General features: G+C 35.3%; 1 long non-coding RNA gene across 1 annotated transcript in view; it reads left to right on the plus strand.

The window, feature by feature from the left end:
* LOC140713077 (uncharacterized) overlaps window positions 1-13,636 on the plus strand; it is a 28,450-nt gene that overhangs the window by 941 nt on the left and 13,873 nt on the right. The window contains exons 2-3 of the long non-coding RNA XR_012094936.1: window positions 490-570; window positions 10,273-10,338. This is a non-coding gene — a long non-coding RNA (uncharacterized lncRNA). The remainder of the gene's footprint in view (window positions 1-489; window positions 571-10,272; window positions 10,339-13,636) is intronic.

Consider the following 13,636-nt stretch of genomic DNA (forward strand, 5'->3'; position numbering starts at 1 on the left):
GATTAATAGTTACTAAATTGAACCAAAACACCACAGTAAAATACCAATGAGCATAATGATAAAGTAAAAGATTTCCATATACTAAAGTGAGAGAGATTGTTCACGTTAATAAGGGGTACTTAAAAAAACATGTATTAGTCCAACTATATATACATATAAACATATGTAGTCCAATTACATATAAATGACTACATATATGTTTATATACATAGTTGGACTACATATGTTTATATATTGATGACTACATATATTTTCATATATATAAATGACTACATATATATTTTTTAGTATTATTTTTTATATATGGAAAAATATATATGTAGTCCAACTATATATATGTGTAATATTTTCCAAGCTCTGATTTCAATTCTTACAAATCACCCTCTTGTTAATTTATTCTCTAGTCAATTTGTCTTTTCTCTATTCAAAAAAATATGTTAACCTGATTCTTACCCTCAAGGCCTTTAAATCTGCTGATCTTCCATCCAGATCTTTGCATGTTCTTTCCGCAAGTTCTCTCTCCATGAAGACCATGCCATCCAAAGTGTTCCTGTCTCAGTCTGTATGTTGGTGAGTTTATATTTGCTATTTGGCACTTATCACACTTGATGTTATTTTTTTCTTAATTTGTTACCTCTGTGCTTCTCCCAAGCTCCATGAGTGGAGACATAGGCTCATAACCTATGTTCTCTACCTAGTACAGTGCCTGGACCTTAGTGGGCACTTCATCAATAAATAATAAATAAACAATTCACTAAGCCATGAAAAACAAACACCTTTTAAAAAATAGTAAATTATGGGCCAGGCGCGGTGGCCCACGCCTGTAATCCCAACACTTTGGGAGGCCAAGGCGGGTGGATCGTGAGGTCAGGAGATCGAGACCATCTTGGCTAACATGGTGAAACCCCGTCTCTACTAAAAATACAAAAAAAATTAGCTGGGCGTGATGGCGGGCACCTTTAGTTCCAGCTACCTCCGGAGGCTGAGGCAGGAGAATGGCATGAACCTGGGGGGTGGAGCTTGCAGTGAGCCAAGATCGCGCCACTGCACTCCAGCCTGGGTGACAGAGCGAGACTCTGCCTCAAAAAAAATAAATAAATAAAATAAGTAAATTGTGTTGATTTATTTATAATTAACATTTATTATGTGGGTTGTGTGTCCCTGAAGCCACCTTCATGCTCTAGGATTTGCTAGAACTCACAGGACTCAGGATAGCTATTATACTCTTAGTACCTGCTTTTTATTACAATGGCAGAACAAAAATTAAAATCATCAAACGGAACATGTGCATGGGGTGAAGTCCAGAAGAAGGAAGAAGCAAACTTCAGGTGTTCCTCCAGCAGAGACACACAGGGACATACAATTCTCCCAGAAGGGATGTGTGGCAACCATGGCCAAAATGATGCCGGTTCAGGGAAGCTCACCTAAGCCTTGAGGTCTACATGCATGTAAGTAGTTCTCATGTGAACCGACCTCAGCTACTCAGATCCCAGCACCCAGAATAAAAATATGTATTCACCATAAATCATATTATTAAGATAAACATATCTAGTCACACTTTTCAGGCATACAAAAACATTCTTAGCAGGGAATATTTTATTTTCTAAGGGTTCAGAGGTTATCTCCCAGTAGCCAGTCCTAAAGACAGGGTTTTTTTTTTGAATGCACAGTGTTTCAGCAACCTAGGCCTGTTAAGTTAACCCTTTTCTCCATGACTTGCTTGGCATGTCTGCACTTAACTGGTTCAGAATTTTTTCTGATTATCTAAAATATCCAGTTGTAGAGTCCCTATTATCCTCATTTGTTTAAGTTTAATGAAGGTATGATCAGACACGTCAGACACTGAGCCCCTGGGAAATACAGTCCCAGGGGACTGGGCCTTCTGTTTTGTCCTTAAGAGAACTCAACTTCCCAGTCTATCACAAATCTATTTTGTTTATGTTCATCTCTATCTGCCCCTGACATTTTATGCTTTGCTTGCTACTCCTGATTGAAATTGAAGTCTCTCACCTGGGCTTGGGATTCAATAATTTCCTGCCACCTTAGGGACCTTCTCCATCATCAAACCTATTTACTATTTTTTTGGGGGGGGTTCTCCCCCTCTCTGGTTCCTGCTTGTAATCACATAAAAGTCCCAGAGCAATGTCAATAGTAAAACTAACAAAAAAGAAAAATAATGAGAAACATAATAAAACTTTCTTGAGAAGCTGCCTCCCTCACGCAATTGTTCAGTCTCATGTCTCACCTTTGCCTCGTTTCCCCAGTGGAGCATATTTGCTGATCAGCTTCCTCGCCTCCCACTATTCCTCTGCTTCTAGCACTCTGGTCTCCTCCTCTGCCTTCCCACTAAAGTGAGTGTTACCAAATTTACCAGAATCCTCTAATTAACATAAGTCAGAACTAATTCTCTATCTCATCTTACATAATTTTTCTTTAATATTTGACTTTATTAACCACTCCTTCTTTCAAGAAGTTCTTTACTCCTCCAATTTCCCTGAAACCATTTTATTTCTCCCCTTTTTCTACTGGCACCACTACCCGCACACTCTCTTTTTGCTCTAATCATTCTTCTCCACTCTAGTTTTCAGTTTCTTGATTTCTAAAACAGAGATAATAATACCTATTTCATGGACTTATTGTTATGAAATTATGGGGTTGGGGGAGAAGTTCAAAAACTCCCCTAATGGCCGGGCACGGTGGCTCAAGCCTGTAATCCCAGCACTTTGGGAGGCCGAGATGGGCGGATCACAAGGTCAGGAGATCGAGACCATCCTGGCTAACATGGTGAAACCCCGTCTCTACTAAAAAATACAAAAAACTAGCCGGGCGAGGTGGCGGGCGCCTGTAGTCCCAGCTACTCCGGAGGCTAAGGCAGGAGAATGGCATAAACCTGGGAGGCGGAGCTTGCAGTGAGCTGAGATCCGGACACTGCACTCCAGTCTGGGTGACAGAGTGAGACTCCGTCTCAAAAAAAAAAATAAATAAATAAACAAAAACTCCCCTAAGATATGTTTGTCTCTTGAATAATGTTTTGATTACTTGGAATCCCATGAGGTTGTAATTTATGGCCAAACCACCTTAAATTATATAATTTATTTAATTATCAATGTAATTTATCTTTTACTTAGCAGATCTTATGTAATTTTTGAAATATCAATTATGACCTTATTTTAAAATTAGAAAGAATGAGGCACAATAAACATGAAATTGTTTCCAGGATCACAGATCAGTAACAGAAACAGATATATGGAATGTTGACTTTATTGGGAGCATTATCAACTTAACTGCACTCACTGATCTTTTGAGTGATTGATTGGTTACAGTTTTGAGTTCTTCCAGGAAAAGTAATTTACATAAACCAAAGAACAGCTGGTTAATGAATTTTACTTCTGAGAAGTTGTTGGGAACACATGGTGTGTTCTTCAGGGAAGCACAGAACTCTGTGGCTGCATTTTATAAACAATGATGAAAGTTTTTCAATTTATGAAGAGATATTTTTCTCAAAGTTTAAACTTTATATTAAGAAATTTATGTTTAATAATTTAGACAGGCACAGGGAGCAGCTGCTTCTTTAAGAATTTACAAAATTAATTTCATTTATTTAATATGTATTTAGTGCCTTCTAAGTTCTTAACATTAGAAGTACCCTGCATTCCACTGTGAAAAATACAAAGACAAATCAGGATAATTATTTCTTAAGTTATATTTTTAAGGGCATCCCAACATTTGTTGTACTCAGCTTGGCTTTGATGGAAAAGCTCACATTGATCCCCCTCCCATCAGGGAAGTCAAAACTGAAGACATCGTTTTAAAGTTATCAGCATATAAACAATAGCTAAACTAGGGAGGCAGAAGTCACTGAAGATATAATGATAAATGAAAGAATAATAAAAACAAGATTGGGTCACTGAACAACACTTTACTTTGACTCTTATTGCTGAGTCAATGAAGAAGCTTTTGGGGAAGGCTTGGCAGCCATTTTATAGACAGGATCCTGGTGCACAGACTGGATGGTCCAGACAACCTCTTAGAGAACCTATGCCTGAACATGTACTTTCTAATTACAGTATTCCCTTACTATAATAATAACAAGAACATCACACAAGTATATAACACATACTGTACGGCAGGCATGCTTCTCTGGTACGCTATGATTCAAGTCTTCATCACAACAACTCTGTGAGGTGGGTGCTATTATTATCTCCACTTTACAGAAGAGGAAATTGAAGTTAAATACTTGTTCCATAGTCATATGATAAATAATAACAATAAATCACAGAGTTCAGATTTGAACCCAGGCAACTGAATCGTGAGCCTAGTTTATGCTCTTAAATCCTATACTACTTTGTTTCTAGAGAGACTACAATGTGGCTGCTTTTAATTCCTGTGCCAGCAACACAATTTGCTTAGGTAGGTCAGAAGACAAGAAATATGCTGAAATTGAAGAGCTCCATTGGAATCACCTACCTTGATTGGAATCATCAAGGCTGCTGATGTACTCTAAGTGGTTGGAGAGAAAACTGAAGATCGTATTAATATTTTGAACTGATGTCCTCAAGGTTTGTTGTAATATAATTCTCAAAACTTAAATGCCATCTGACTATATTGAGCAATAAGTACTAGCATGAATCATAAAACCTCCAACCAAGCTCTTAGTCTTAGACAAACGACCTATTTTCTATGAGCCTCAGGCCTTCTCATCTGTAAAATGGGAATAATAATTATCTACTAACCATCTAGAATTGGGGTTTATCATTTAATAAATTTTTATATGAAAGTACCCCGAATATTACATGAATTGGCTTTTATTTTTAATCCTTCAATGAAATTTTTTTAACCTATAATCCTTTCGTGTTTCATCTCAATACTCACTCCCTAATGTCATCATGGACTCTAAAATTCTAAGATAATTAAGGTTAAGACAAAGACCACAAGGTGACAGAATATTTTGAGATTTTACTGGCTACATGAAGACTTCCTTGCCCTGGAATTCAGACAGCATTCCAGTGCAAACCTGATTCAGAAGAGGATGGTTTATAAAATAGAACTAGTTTTAAATTTAGATAGCAAAGCAAATCCCTTTTCACTAATATCATACTCCTTTCAACACAACACCATACCCATCTATACTCAAAGAGGAAAGCCTTGGAGAAAATATCAAGAGAACTAGAAACCTTAACTCTTTTATGTTGTATTGGATAGCTTTTGGCATTGTCAGCATTTACTCATATGCATAGTTTGTGCTTTAAAAGACAGATATGTATAAGAAATAAATTTGAGATAGAGCTAAAAGCATACCTTTCTATCAATTTCCAAGCACAGCACTTTTAGGCTTAGATGTGAGAGTTGGAGGGCTGTATATGAACATGTTTCTAGAGATAGACTTAACACATGTCCAAAATTTATTTAGTGGGAAAGGAAAAGAAAATAGAACCTACATATGGCTAGTCACAAAAAAAACCAATCTGATTTAGGAGATACCCTATGAGTGAAAAATTGGAGCAGATTTGAAAGGTTTTTGCACTTTCCAAGTCCACAGCTAACTTAATTTTAATATTAGGCATCCATATCCTTAATGACATCATAATAACTCATAGCAAATGAAATTTCGATTCAGTTAAATAAAAAGCAATCAAATAAATAAACACACTTAACCCAAATCATAATTTCCCATTATCTTAAAGATGATGTTTCAGGTACATTAAGTAATAAATTATTTTAAAATAAATATTATGACTTTTTAAGATAATTTATAAATTATTTTTGTAAACAAGAAATTCGTTTAAAATATATTTCTAAAGATTAAAACTTAAAAAGTCAAAGATGTGACCGGCACAGTGGCTCATGCCTGTAATCCTAGCACTTTGGGAGGCTGAGGCGGGCAGATCATCTAAGATCAGGAGTTCAAGACCAGCCTGGTCAACATGGTGAAACCCGTCTCTACCAAAAATACAAAAAATAGCCAGGCGTGGTGGTGCACGCCTGTAATCCCAGCTACTCAGGAGGCTGAGGAAGGAGAATCACTTGAGCCTAGGAGGCAGAGGTTGCAGTGAGCCAAGATTGTGCCATTGTACTCCAGCCTGGGCAACAAGAGTGAAACTCTGTCTCAAAAAAAAAAAAAAAAGTTGACAATGCATGTATACTACAACCTAGCAATACCACATTTCCTATAGAAAAAAAAAAACTGCTTAAATATAAAATAGGCATAAAATCTCATTGGCACTGTTTTTATTAATACTAAAACAGGAACACAACCTTACCATGTCCTTCACTCAGGAAATGTAATAAAACATTCTAAGGCTGCTCAGATGAATAAATTAGATTTATGAGTATCGAAATAATAAATCTTTTTAAAAAGTTAAAGTGTGATAATATTCACATATTTTTCTACAAACAAATGTAGCAACATTACAAAAAAAAAAAAAGCTAAAGAATAATAACATGCCCTTTTCAAAGAGTGATTCATTTTGTAGGAGAAGTTATTACTGAAAGTACTGGTGAAGGTGAAGGATGACACTTTATGTGAATTTATAACATGTTCTGTTTTGTATCAGGAAAAAGATCCTCAGCCAATTTTTGGCCAAATAATATCTATTTAAATGATTGATGAGAACATGGGTACCTGTTATTTTTTGTTCTTTCTATATTTTGAAATATTTTGCAAGCTAAATAACTTAGTGAAAATAATATAAAAGTGGTAACAGAAAGACAGCTGTTATAGATGCTCTATTAACAAGTTCAACATCTGGAAGGTGACACTCTTCTAGACAGTTGTGAGGCTGTGGGACAGGGTAGAACTCAAGTTGGTGGTGCATAGTCACTAAGTTCCCTTTGGTTTCAAAAATATATGATTCTATGAAATAAATATGAGAAAATCCTTTTGGTGAAGTTTAGTTTAGTTTTTTTTTTTTTTTAAAGTCGCCTTAAACTAAAATGAACATATAATTCTAAAAGCATTGTGGCTTATTTTGGCTCTGCTGGCTTCAGGATTGTTTTATTCTCATATTGAGAAACGAAGCAAGCCACCACTAGTAAATGAGTGCAGTGGACCCTATCAGTACCCTGCCAAGATCTCCTGGGACCCGTTCAACTTTTTCTGCATATCCCTCCCTTGGCATGTATATGCTTTTGCTTCTAATAGCTAGCATCTGTGACTGCCTTCAAACAAATGGCCCAGGCTACTTGAGCCACTGTTGCCTGCTCAGACAGTGGAAAGTGCTTGATGTTTGATTTTCCCCACTTCAGGGAAGTCATAGCCAATGACTGATGGGAAGTGTGAGGTAATGGATATGTGAATTGCTTGATTTAGCCACTCCACAATGTCTACATATAGTAAAACATTATGTTGTATGTGATAAATAAATAATTTTTGCCATTTTAAAAAATAAACATTAAAAAATAGAAATCCCACCTCCTCATAGAAGAAACTCTGAGGCATAGTTTGCACAACAGAGCTCCCCATGGCATCAGACTGGAGCCAGGATTTTACCCAAAATCACACCCTTGTTTGACCTCTTCCTTTTCCTGGTTCTGCTTTTTGCGCTCCCTTACTGTTTTCTCCTGGGAACACTTAATAAAGCATTTGCTTGCAAATCCTTATCTTGGGGTCTGCCTGAGGAAGTCTGAGGCAAAACAAGCAATTAATGAATTTATTCATTCTTTTAACATGACACTTCATGGATTAAATCGTTTTTGTAAGTTTCGTCACTCAAATATGATCATCTCTAAGTTCTCATGAATTCATATCTAGGTCCTATGTAAAAACAGGACTTTGAGTAAGATAATGAACAAATTTCAGGAAAATCTCAGAAAACACAGGAGGATACTTAAGTCCCCTCTGTCAGAGCATAATATTAAGTGAAGAAGTAGGGTTTATTCTCCCCCATGTTATCACGGGCCACTTCATAGGTTTAAATTCTGTGCCCTCTTTTCTAGCAGCTCCTGGAAAGAGATGGCAGAAGCCACAGTGCCAGATGGTCCGCTGTTGTGCCTGGCATGTGATGTCAGCAGGGCTTGGCAGCATGGTGGCACTCAATGAAAGGAACAGAAGCACCCAGCCATCATGTTGACACTTGGCCAACGCAACAGTACACAAGTGGCTGTGGCACTGGTGCCCAGGAGAGCAGAGCTGCCTGATGGGCAGACATTTCCTAGCATAGGTAACAAAGGCAATGTCTGACAGATGCCATATGGAACCTGACTGAGCAGTTCTGAGAACACATGTGAGTGACTCTTTGGATAAGGATTTTGCAGAGGACTAGAGGGTGGCCTGAAGAGTCGGAGAGTAGTGCCAATGGAAAGGGATACTATTACTACAGTCCATTCATACTATCCGCATGGAGAAATAGTCTATTGGCTTGTCATCATAAAGGAGAGGAAAAACTGTTTGAAGCCTATGGCCTCAATTATTGTTTTCTAAAATGTGTAAGGTGAGAAATGGCATTGCTTTTATAAAGCATTTACATTTCTAAGAATGAATGATGAGTGGGTAAATTGTATTTAAGCATCAAAGTTTGGAATATCTAATGTGAAAAAGGTAAGAGAGGTAATTAAAAGACAGATACAGAGATTGCCACACATCAAAGGCCAGGTTGTGATAAAAAGTCATACATGTGTATATATATCCAGTGAGCATGATAGATTTTCTTCATAAATGTTAAATGTAGTGTTAGAGATGTTTAGATTTCTTGAAGTTTACAAATGAGTAGGCAGGTACTGCATAAAGATTCTTGATCACACAAAGCTTCATTTAGGCCAAACAACACACAGCTGTAACTCAACACACACTATTTTTTGCACAATTAGTGTATTTTTATTTTAGACAACAGAACGAAGTGAATTAGTCATACTGCAACTTGAATAGATGAATATGACTTTCTCTCACCTTAATGGAATTTCACCCCACAACTTTGAATTAATGTGCTAGGTAATAAGAAATCATGCTCTTGGCTACATAAATTATAGAGCATTATTTCATAACTAAAAATAGTTGTGGCATTTACAGAATTAATTTATTCCACTTATACTTCTGTACAGAAAATAAAAAATATTCATAAAAGCATCTATTACATTTAATATATAATATATATTGCTTTGAAATGTACATATGAATAGATCATGAGTAAAACCAATTCTGGTCTAATTTCTATGATTCATCATTCCTTTTATCAGTAATTACTATATTTCTCTATACTATGTTTTAATGTGTTAATATCCTACTTTCATTTTAAAATTGTTTCCTATATTATACGGCAACTTCAGTAGTTACACGTGATCATATACAAAATTGTTTAAAATACAAGGCTTCCTTAGCTTCTCTCCTCACAAGGGACTTTTAATATACATTGGAATATACTTTCTGCAGATGTGTGTTTTGCAAATTATAAAAATATAGATAATTACTTTATCAACCAAAAATCTTAGGTCTAGGGTATCTTTTGAAAGCACTGTGTAAAAGCTGCAAATCCTGAGAATATATTCACTAGATTTTCAATAGTACTCTGGCAATAAAATTTTATAATGCTGTCTGCCATTCGATTATTCTTAGTGTGGGGTGGGAGAGGAATTATGACTTTAATTATTAATTATTAGAAGCCTGTGCTATTTGGAGGACAGAAATGTGGGATATTTTTATACTTTACAACATTTCTGACATCATTTGCATCCGTATCCAGGCCTGATGTCAGAGGGCTCACCAAGAATTGCAAGTTTCCAAGTGTCTCAACTTCCCATTTCCACATGTCCTCAAAACTCTGCCTCGGTAACAAAGGGTCAGACAAAATAGTTTGCATTCTAGTAGACTGAATATTTCTTTGCTATTTACAAGGATGGGGCAAATTTCACTTTACTAAGTACAGAAGTGAACTTCAGGAAGTGTCACATTGAGAGAAAAATGTATCCTTTTGGCTAAGTGAATGAGATTTACTCTCAGACAGATAAGATGCGAATTTTTATTTTTCCACTTAAAAACTTGAGCATTGCACAAATCAATAACTCCTTCACTAAATGCATCAACCCATAATGTTGTTGCACTTTACAGTCCCTGGTAACATGAAATATCATATTACATAATCATGTGTGTCCTAAGGAGTCAGTAATGTGTAGTGGAAAGCAGGCATATTGTGATGGCTAATTTTATGTGTCAACTTGGCTGGGCATGGTGCCCAGTGATGTGGTCAAACATTCTAGACATTTATGTGAGGGTATTTTTGAATGAGATTAACACTGAAATCAGTGGGATTTGAGTATAGCAGATTGCTCTCCATAATGTAGGTAGACCTCATGTAATCAATTGAAGGCCTGAATAAAACAAAAGACTGGACTCCTCCCAAGCAAGAGGCAGTATTGCAGCAGATGACCTTTGGGTTTGAAGGTGTGTATATATACACATACATACAGTGCTTCTGTTTCTCTGGAGAACAGTAATACACTTTTGTTTTTTCATTTAGATATTATAGGTTTAAATTCCTACTCCACTATGTAAGTATTGCACAATGTGGCAGATTATCTAATGTGTCTTAGTCTCAGTTTCATTATCTATAAAGATAATTTTTAAAAACACTAGTTATATAAAATTCTCAGCACCAGTAATGACCATGCAGCTGAAACAAAAAGGTGAACACATTTCTCTTTCTGTACTCTATACTGTATTCATATTTCTGGTTCTTACATATGAGATTATAAATTATTTGAAGGAAATGAGCACATGTTATACTTCTTTTTATTACTAAGTATTTAAGACATAACTTCTAGTGGACTGAAAATAGTTAGAGAATAAAACTGTTTGTATATTAATGGAAAATGAGATTATGTGATTTGAAATCGGGCCTGATATTTAATGATTTATTTTTTCCAAACTCCATAAATCATTCTTATTATCTGTTGAAATTCCTACAGAGCATTGCAGTTGTGCTCACAAATATGTCACATGGACAAATTAAGAATTAAGAGGCAGGGAAATGAACTCTGCCTCAAAGGGAACTGCAAAGTTATATAGTCAGGGGCCTAGATACAGGGAGAAGTAAAGAATTGGGGCAACTGGAAATCAATCTGCCCCAATAACTGTACATTAGAAAGATATTTGATAACCAAAGATAAATCTCATATAATTAAAAAGTGGTAGGGCAGTGGGAACATAGAAGGAAGCATAGTAAAATATATAGCCTGCGTGAAATAGAGGAATTACAGATATTTTATGAATATATAATTATAAAGGTAAGCACTAAAGTATATCATTGTTCATAAACTTCTTAAATACCAGAATAACTGACTTTAAATATGAAGAGTACAATCTCAGAAGCTTGAAGCTGTGGTGAGCACAGAGAGAAATCCAAAGCAAAAATTTTAAATGGAAAAAATAACGTAATAGAAGACTAAACTTATTTTCATATCAATAAATTTAAACGGCATAAATGCAGTTATTAAAAATAACTTCAAATGGGTTAACAAAGCAAAACTCTATTCTTGAAATGGATGAGACACATCTAAAAGAGAGTGATTAAAAAAATAAGAAAGTAAAAAGAGAAAATGATTCAACTTGAATAAGCAATGTTTAACAAAACTATGAATAATAGCATTATTATAAATGCTAAGAGAAAGAATGGCATGCCAAATTTAAATGAATATATAATTCTGTAGAAGTGTTTTTAAAATGCCTAGAAAATAAACTTTTTTAAATTGTAAGGCAATATTGCAGTAATTCATTCATTTTTTTTAAAAGTTCAACGAAGTAAAGTGATTCTTTTACTTACAAAGTAAGTCAAGATTGTCCAATCTAGTGTAACAATTTGATGTCATTTTTAAATTACTTATACTTAAAATAATATTTGATAAATGGGATTCTATTTATGTGAAAACAGCAACAAACTACAGAAGTACTAATAACCAGAGCTGCAATAAAGTAAGTTTTTGTTTTCAAATAAATGTTTCATTTGATTGGGAATATCAGCATTAAGATAATTTCAAAGTTTTAGCCAAAAATAAATGTTCGTAAATTAGTACATATACTAGGAATAATCTTATGACTTTATAAAAGGTATTTGCTGAATATTAAAGTAGGATTTGGAAGAAAAACTTTTAACTTGTAGAATGGATCACATTAAATATAATCTCGAAGTACATGAGAGCAAAAAGGTGAAACAATAAAAATCATTTTACTATCTTAAACGTTGACTTTTAACACTTCAAATTACTATAGATAAATTAATCCAAGGTGTATTTAATAATGGCATCTATACCTATTATTTTAAAATTATTAATGGAAAGCACTAATTATTAAATTATATAAAAATGAACCTTTGCATTTCAATACCTTATTTATTTAGAATTTGAACATTACACTAAACTACTTAATACATTAAAGTGACAGACCCTGGAAAGGCCACTACTCAAACATCCTGAATTAATTAATCTGCTCAAACTGCCACAGCAAAATACCATCCACTGTTGAAGTTTATTTTCTCACATTTCTGGAGGTTGGAAGTCTGAGTTTAGGGTGCCAGCACAGTGGTATCCTAGTGAGGGCTGTCTTTGCGGCTTGCATATGGCCACCTTCTCCCTGTATTCTCATATGGTTGAGAAAGACAGAGAGAGCAATCTCTGTGGCAAGTCTTTCTATAAGGGTACTTGCCATAATGTGGGCCGACTCTCATGACTTTATCTAAAGCTCATTACCTCCCAAAGGGCCCATCACATTGGAGGGTTAGGGCTTCAACATGTGAATTTTTTCTTGTATTTAAGGAAAACAAAAAGCTTATAAAGTATGAGACAAGAAAAGTAGAGCAGTCTGAGCTATGTGAGGTAAGCAAAATTTATCAGGTCCAGAGAGATTACAGTATGAGAAAACTTCCGTCACATAAACCTCCACCCTTCTGTTCTCCCACCCTGGCAGCCATGCCCCGGGCAATAGTTTAAATGCATTTTGTTCTTTTCTTCTCTGTAGTTTCTTGACTAGCTGCCACACCCATTATCTTCATGTTCCTGGAATTTGTGATACAGGGAACAATGTATAACCAATCAATAGGTTATGTTATTTTAATATTAGTAAAAATTATTGGTACACAACTTAGGAACTGCCTCTTCCTTTCTCCTTTAAATACTTAACTTGCATCCATGCTCCCAAGGTTACAGTCCTCAAATTTGCCCAAATAAACTTTCTATTTATATGAATTTTGCCTCAATTTCTTCTTTTAGCTTGACAAGTACTAGTCACAATATGTGGGACATACAAAGCTTTAATCAATGACATCTATTTCTGCTGCTACTACTACTACTTGCAATAATACTATGTACTATACTCTCTTAAGCAATAGGCATCACTAAAAACAGAATTATAAAATGCACACAAAGTTGTTTGCTTTGTAGAAATGATTCATTACAATGTTTTCTAAGTTCTGAACTCACCAAAAATGAACATAGAAACTTCATGACAACAAACATATAAGCTTAATTGTTGGCAAATCACAGCTGGAATACACATCTTAGGCTTGTTACATAAATTTTCTATTTATTTTCTGTCCCCTCAACTGTCTCACGCACTAATCCCTGGTCACACACTGGGCAATGGCAGAGCTGGATTAACTTATCTCCTAATATCACAGAAGCAGCAGGAGCAGAGAGAAAGATTGTTTATGAACTG

Source organism: Chlorocebus sabaeus, chromosome 12 (genome assembly GCF_047675955.1).
Source record: "Chlorocebus sabaeus isolate Y175 chromosome 12, mChlSab1.0.hap1, whole genome shotgun sequence".
Taxonomy (NCBI): domain Eukaryota; kingdom Metazoa; phylum Chordata; class Mammalia; order Primates; family Cercopithecidae; genus Chlorocebus; species Chlorocebus sabaeus.